At 40.4% G+C, this 6,592-nt stretch overlaps 1 long non-coding RNA gene across 1 annotated transcript; it reads left to right on the forward strand.

Annotated features, from left to right (window-relative positions):
* The first annotated feature begins 242 nt into the window (after positions 1 to 242).
* Positions 243 to 6,278, forward strand: LOC116044907. Its single transcript, XR_004103775.2, has 3 exons — positions 243 to 255; positions 5,103 to 5,108; positions 6,191 to 6,278. It is a non-coding gene; the product is annotated as an uncharacterized LOC116044907 (long non-coding RNA).
* The last annotated feature ends 314 nt before the right edge of the window (positions 6,279 to 6,592 follow it).

Raw genomic sequence — 6,592 nt, forward strand, 5'->3', positions numbered from 1 at the left:
CAAAGGTCAGAACTGAACTGGGAAAAAAACAGTGTTTAAGTTTGCTGCTCCCACTACCTGGACCAAGTTACAGGAAACCTTGATACTTAATGAGCTGCTCTCATTGGTCAATTTGAAGAGGATGCTAAATGACTCGGAGGCAGACAGGTCTGGCTGTAGATGATTTGCCCGATGTATTTAGGATTGTGGTTGACTTTGGGAACTATTTGCTGCTTTAGTTGTGTTTTTAATGTCTTCTGGACTTTGTGTTTGTGTGTATGTGCGACTGTTCCGCTGCATGTCTTTGACAGGACACTTTTGAAAAAGAGATTTATAATCTCAATGAGTTTTTTTTCGTGGTGAAATGAAGATAAAAAAAATAAATAACTTGCCAACACTTATGTCGTCAATAAAGGTCCTATTTTCATTCACAAGGCTGACATTTCTCACCAGAGATGTTTCCGGCCCAATTTAATTTATTGAATAGGGGAGAGCTGGGACACTTTTTAATTAAACGTAATTTACAAAGCGATCGTATCACACTGAAAGCTAATATTTTGTCACTAGCAACCTACACCTGTCATCTGTCAAATACAGTTGCATTTTCAGCTTTGAACAAAACCGTTCAGGAATTATTACAGCAAAAGTGGGACGTGTGTAATGTTTCATTCGTCCCTCCTAGTCAGGACGATTGAAACAGCATGGGGGGACGAATGCAACATACAGTTTAAGCCATATAAACTTCCCACAACTTCAATCTTTTACTACATATCATGAATGGTACTCCCAAAAGGTGTTATTTTAGATAGATTGTTGCTGGGCTATACGTCTTCGTGAATGTCTGTTAACAACTCATTGCCGTCATCGTGAAGCGTGTGAGAAGGAGTTAGTGAAATATCATGCACTGTGGATGATTCTGCCATTTTTATATCCAAATAAGTGCCCTTAACGACCCACAGCCCGTCAGTCTCCACAGGATAACATAGGAAAACTCGACCCCCTACCTGGTTGGCCCAAATATATTTTCATCTTTCTAAAACTGCTTTTCCATGTCTCACCTCCATAATTTATTGCATAAACACAGATATTTGTGCATTTACTTCAAATACATGGAGTTACAGCCTTGTCGGGATGATTTAAACAGCTGTTTTCAATCGTCCCGACGTAGACATAGCCATTATAGCCTGTTTTGCTTTCCATGTAAACAAGCATGTTTACTTTCGACCATCAAAACTCGTTTATCGCCTGTAACTCCGTGATAAAAGGAAATAACAGGAAGATATTTGGCTGATAGAAGGAGGTTAACATGCTCTATGTTTTGACCTAAGGAAGTCTGTCTGTCATCATTGCACTCGGAGAAAACTGGAATGTTTCATTCGTCCCGTGTTTCAATCATCCCAGCTCTCCCCTAATAAAAAAACCCACAGAAGTAGTGGCTCAAAGTATGATTTGACACATGAGAAATGGAAGCTACTGACGTGCACGTAACCGTGACTAAATAGAGACACTGATTGATTGACTCTTTTATTTTAATCTAATTAAGGAATTAAATATTTATATGATTAATAAATGGGGTAAATAATGGCATGCACAGAACATTTCTTATGCTACTTACATACCATGGGAGGTACATGGCCTCGTCGTCAGTGCCGATAAAGTTATATCCTTCATTATTCCACTGTGGCCTTTACTTTAATAATCTGATTCAGTGTTTTATTGACTGAGAGTGTGAGGACCGCAGAGGAAATACCAGTTTGAAAGAGGCTGTTTCTTCACATTTCAAATATCAGTAGAATCACTTTTTTATGTGCCAGGCATTAATATTAATACCAGTGCAATCTTGCAAAAACCCACAACTTGCAGGGCTCTGCAAAACTGAGAGCTGAACACGAAACACATACAGACACACACACACACCCACCCAAAAGCCAGCAGAGGGTGAAATTGTAGAGGCAGTTAAGAATGTCACTGTAGGGAAACAGACTAAATTCTCTGAGCAAATCTATCTCTTCATCCCTCCGGTATCTTCTTTTTTCACACACTTTGTTCATTCCTTCACCCCTTCTTCTCACCCTTCTAACCTCAGGTTTATACTTTTCCAGCCTTCCCCATCCTCCCCATCTCCTTTTACTGTCCTAATTCCTCTTTCCTTCTCTCCCTTTCCTCCCTTTCCTTCATACCGGCTATCCTCCTCTGCCTCCTGCTTCGTCTTATGAGGTCAAATCATCCCAAAGATGAGAGGCGGTGCATCAAGAAAGCAGATGGTGGCACACACACACACACACACACACACACACACACAAGCACACACACAAACGCACGCACACGTACACGCACACACATACACACACGCACACACACACACACACACACACACACACAGAGACACACACACACACAAACACACACACATACACACACACACACACACACAAACACACACACATACACACACACACACACACACACACACACACAGAAACACACACACAGACACACACACACACACACAGACACACACACACACATACACATACACACACGCGCACACAAACACACGCACACATACACACACACGCGCACACACACACGCACACAACACACAGAAACAAACACACAGACACACACACAAGCACACGCACACACACACACACACGCACACACATACACAAACACACACACATACGCAGACACACACACAGAAACAAACACACACACACACACACACAGCAAAGTCATTGAGGGATAACATGGAAAAGGCAGTAGAAAATGTCACTGCAGTTGTGAGAAACACAGAGGGAATACTACTACCAGACAGCCTGCAGACTCTGACCCCTAAACTCTAACCTCTCATTCTTTATTTTGCTCTTCCTCCTCCTCTTCTTTCCTTCCCTTATCCACCTTCAATTCTCCTCACCCTCATTTTTCTCCTGCAGCCCACCCTTTTCCTCTCCTCAACGTGCTTAGCTCTGAATTAACTCTGTCTTGTTGTATTGAAATTCAGCCTTACCTTTCCTTCTTTAATGGCCACTGACTCAGCTCTGTCCTCCTCTCTAATACAAACTGACTGGCCCTGCTTCTTCTCATCAGCAGTCGCTGTAGAGCAGCAGTCTGCAGAGCTGTGGCCACGCAATACTGACTTCATGAAAACTACACAGCAGTGGCAGCATGCAGCTGTGATCAGCGTCTATTTCGGTGTGTAACGAGGACACATTAGAGCCTGGACTGTGAGGTATGGAGTCATGTAGATGCACTGATGCTGAAGACAGATATTAGCCAACAAGCCTTGCAAAGTTTTAGAATAATGTTAATAATAATAATGTTTAATAATTCGAAGTAACATTGCAGGGCCACTTTTTAGACGTTCAAGGTGAAACTTATTATTCTAATGTGTGGAGGAGATATGAAAATGTGACATTAAAATTCCTACAGCAGTGTGTGTCTCCAGAGCTCTGCGCCACCTGTCTCTCTCTGGAGCCTGTCGCTCATCAGTTTTAGTAGGTTCATAACTTTTTTATATTAATGAATATCCATTACATTCAAGCCACTGCCAAATTAGTTGATGCAAATCTAAATATGTAAGACTTTCAGCTCCACAAAACTCTCTGTATTTCTCAGTATGGCTATTTTTAGAAAATTGTGTTGTCTAGTGACTTTCGCACACATCGAGTGAAGCTAATTACCTCTTCTGAAGAGTCCATCATATTTTTTAAATCCTCCGTGTCCTCCTTGGTTACTATCAACTGTGTGGAGGAGGGGTGGGGGCTGCACGCGATCACGGAAGGCTTGTATCATGTGGACGCGCCGTAAGTTTGGTTGTCATTACATAGAATTCCTCATGGGGAAGACAGAAACTATGCACTATAGCTTTAAGGCAATGATAAAATCTTTACAGTAGCTTGGTAGTTGTGGAAGCTTTACAAAACTGATGAAAACAGGAACACTGTAGGATATCAACAAACTTTTGTTATACGAGCTTGTTTGCAGCCTTAGATCCCCGGCCGGGGTCCTTTTAACCGTTCCAAAGTCGAGGTTTAAAACCAGAGGTGATTGTGCCTTCTCTCAGGGCACCTCGGCTGAAGCCAGGCTGTTCTCATGAACCTTTCGTACAGCTACGAAAAGTAAAGCACTTTAATTCCAAGTATTTTTTGCTGTCAGCACCACAGCACGGAACACACTGAACAGACTCAAGTCACCGAACTCTCCAGACTGTCCGACGGCCGATAATCGGGTTGGGGTGTCAGCGTCTTTACACAGGGAGCAGAGTTTTCCTCCAGGGAAGCACGTGTTTGTTCCTCAGGAGTGTTTTGATCTACACCACGTTCTTTTTCCCTAAACATAACTAGTCGTGTTGGTGCCTTAACTCAACTGCCATCGCCACATGACGCTCAGTTTTTGTCACCTAAACTCAACTGCCATGGCCCCTGAAAGGACCGTCATCTCACGGTGCACTGTAGCCGGCTCACTGTTACCTTTTCTCGGCTAAACTCAACTAGCAACTGTCGCTGATATGACTAACGGAGCTCTGTAGCCAGCTGGCTACAGAATATGTTGCTCATACACCAGCCGAAGGTCGCCTGATTTCGTAGGATATCATATGAATTAGTGTGCAGAAATTTTGGTACGGTAACGTACGGAGCCGTTCATGATGTTTTAAAACACATTTTTATGGACTTGCTTTCATGTGATGTCATCTTTTTATGGTCTTCTTACCCTATCACCTTTAAATTCCATTTTATTCATTCAATTTTTTTCTGTCTTTTAAAGATGCCCCATCTTCTATTTATTTATCTTTCTATCTTTATGCTGCTAAGTGAGTGATTGATGTCATCTTAATTTCGTTGTGTAGTGATATGCAATGACAATAAACAATCTATCTATCTATTTTCACTGTTACAATGTTGTGTATGTGTAGTGACTTGTATGTGCTTTTGTTTCTCCTGTCAAATCACTTTGTAAGCTATTGTTTTCAAAGTTGCTATACAAATAAAGTTATTGATTTTATGTATTTATTTTGATATAATGTGGGATAAGATATATAGAGCAGAAGTTTCCCGTTGTTCCAGTAGCCTCTGTTGCCAAATGTGTTCTGCACAGGAGTTCTTTCACTGGACCCACAGCAGGTGTAGGTGCAGCTGTTATGAGGCGCAATTGTTAAATGCTAGCCAAATAATCTGTTGTTACATGTGTACATGTAACAGTAAGACCCACAAAATGCTAAGTAGTTACCACTGAATGAGTACAACACAATTGATGAATGCAATGCTAATGAAGAGCTAAATAGTAGCTTATTAATAACTATGAATCAAGGGCAAGAAAACTGATAATCAGGACTTTAAATTGACACCTGCCAACCTGCGAAATGCAGGTGAAAATGAGCTTTGGACAGGTAACATTGAAAAGATACTAGCCAATTTGGCCGGTGATGAAAGAAGCAAATAACACCATGACTGTTTGAACCGGCCGGCTGCAGAAACGATGTGACAGATTACCGTACCTGATTAGTCTATTTTCCGCCAAAGAAATTTGAGCGGTTTTGTGTGTGTTTGGCTTGGAAATGTAATCTTTATCTGGCAACACTGCTCATAGTACTTATCCTACATTTCCCATGAACAATTATGTTGTGACGTGTCGTACAACCATCAGCACGCGCCTAGCGTGCGGTATCGATTACGACCTATGCTGAAAAGGAGAAGACGAACCATAAAGTTAGTTAGGAAAAAACAAACGTGGCTAGTGGAAATTCTAATTGGCTGGTAACTTCTAAAATCTACTAGTCGTGTTGGCTGGTGATCAAAGAAGTTAATTTAAAGCCCTGCTGATAATGATGCATTACTGAAGGGAAGACTGTGTGTTGAGCCCCTGTTTAAGGGGGTTAGGAGCGCAACATCAAAGTTAACTTATTTCTAACAGCTGCATACATTATTCGAGCTTTTCAGCGATGTGAGGATGGCTATTGTAAAAAAGTCTCCACTCAGCACTGAGCTAAATTGACTTAGATGCATGGGTAACACTTTATAATAATGCTACATGAATTATCATGACTTCATGCATACATTTAATGTATTAGGAATTAAAGGAGGGGTTGGCAAAATGATACTGAGGTCACTACATTGGCACAAAATACAGTATACTGCAGATGCATTTTTGTAGTTGGTTTATTCAACAACATAAGGCACTTAAACTGCAGTGCCTGAGAACAATGCACTAGTGTTAATTTTGTCATCTATTTTTAATTTAGTCTTAGTCTTGTGCCAAATGTCCTTGTTAGTTTTAGTCATATTTAGTCATTCACATATCTTTTTTTGTTAGTTTTCATTGACTAAAAGTCTCGTCATTTTAGTCAAGTTTTAGTCAAAAGAGAACTCAAGGTATCTTAGTCAAGTTTTAATCGACTAAAAGTCTCGTCATTTTAGTCTAGTTTTAGTCAAAAGAGAACTCAATATATCTTAGTCAAGTTTTAGTCAAAACATTTTAGTCTTTTTTTAAATAACAAATTATTTCTGAGATTATTTCTGATAACCATTTCAGTCAAATAGTTATTTAAAAATAAATTATATAAAGTTATATAAATATCGAGCCTCTGCCTTATTTCAGCAGTAAATTCCTGTTA

Source organism: Sander lucioperca, chromosome 9, assembly GCF_008315115.2.
Source record: "Sander lucioperca isolate FBNREF2018 chromosome 9, SLUC_FBN_1.2, whole genome shotgun sequence".
In the NCBI taxonomy this organism is placed as follows: domain Eukaryota; kingdom Metazoa; phylum Chordata; class Actinopteri; order Perciformes; family Percidae; genus Sander; species Sander lucioperca.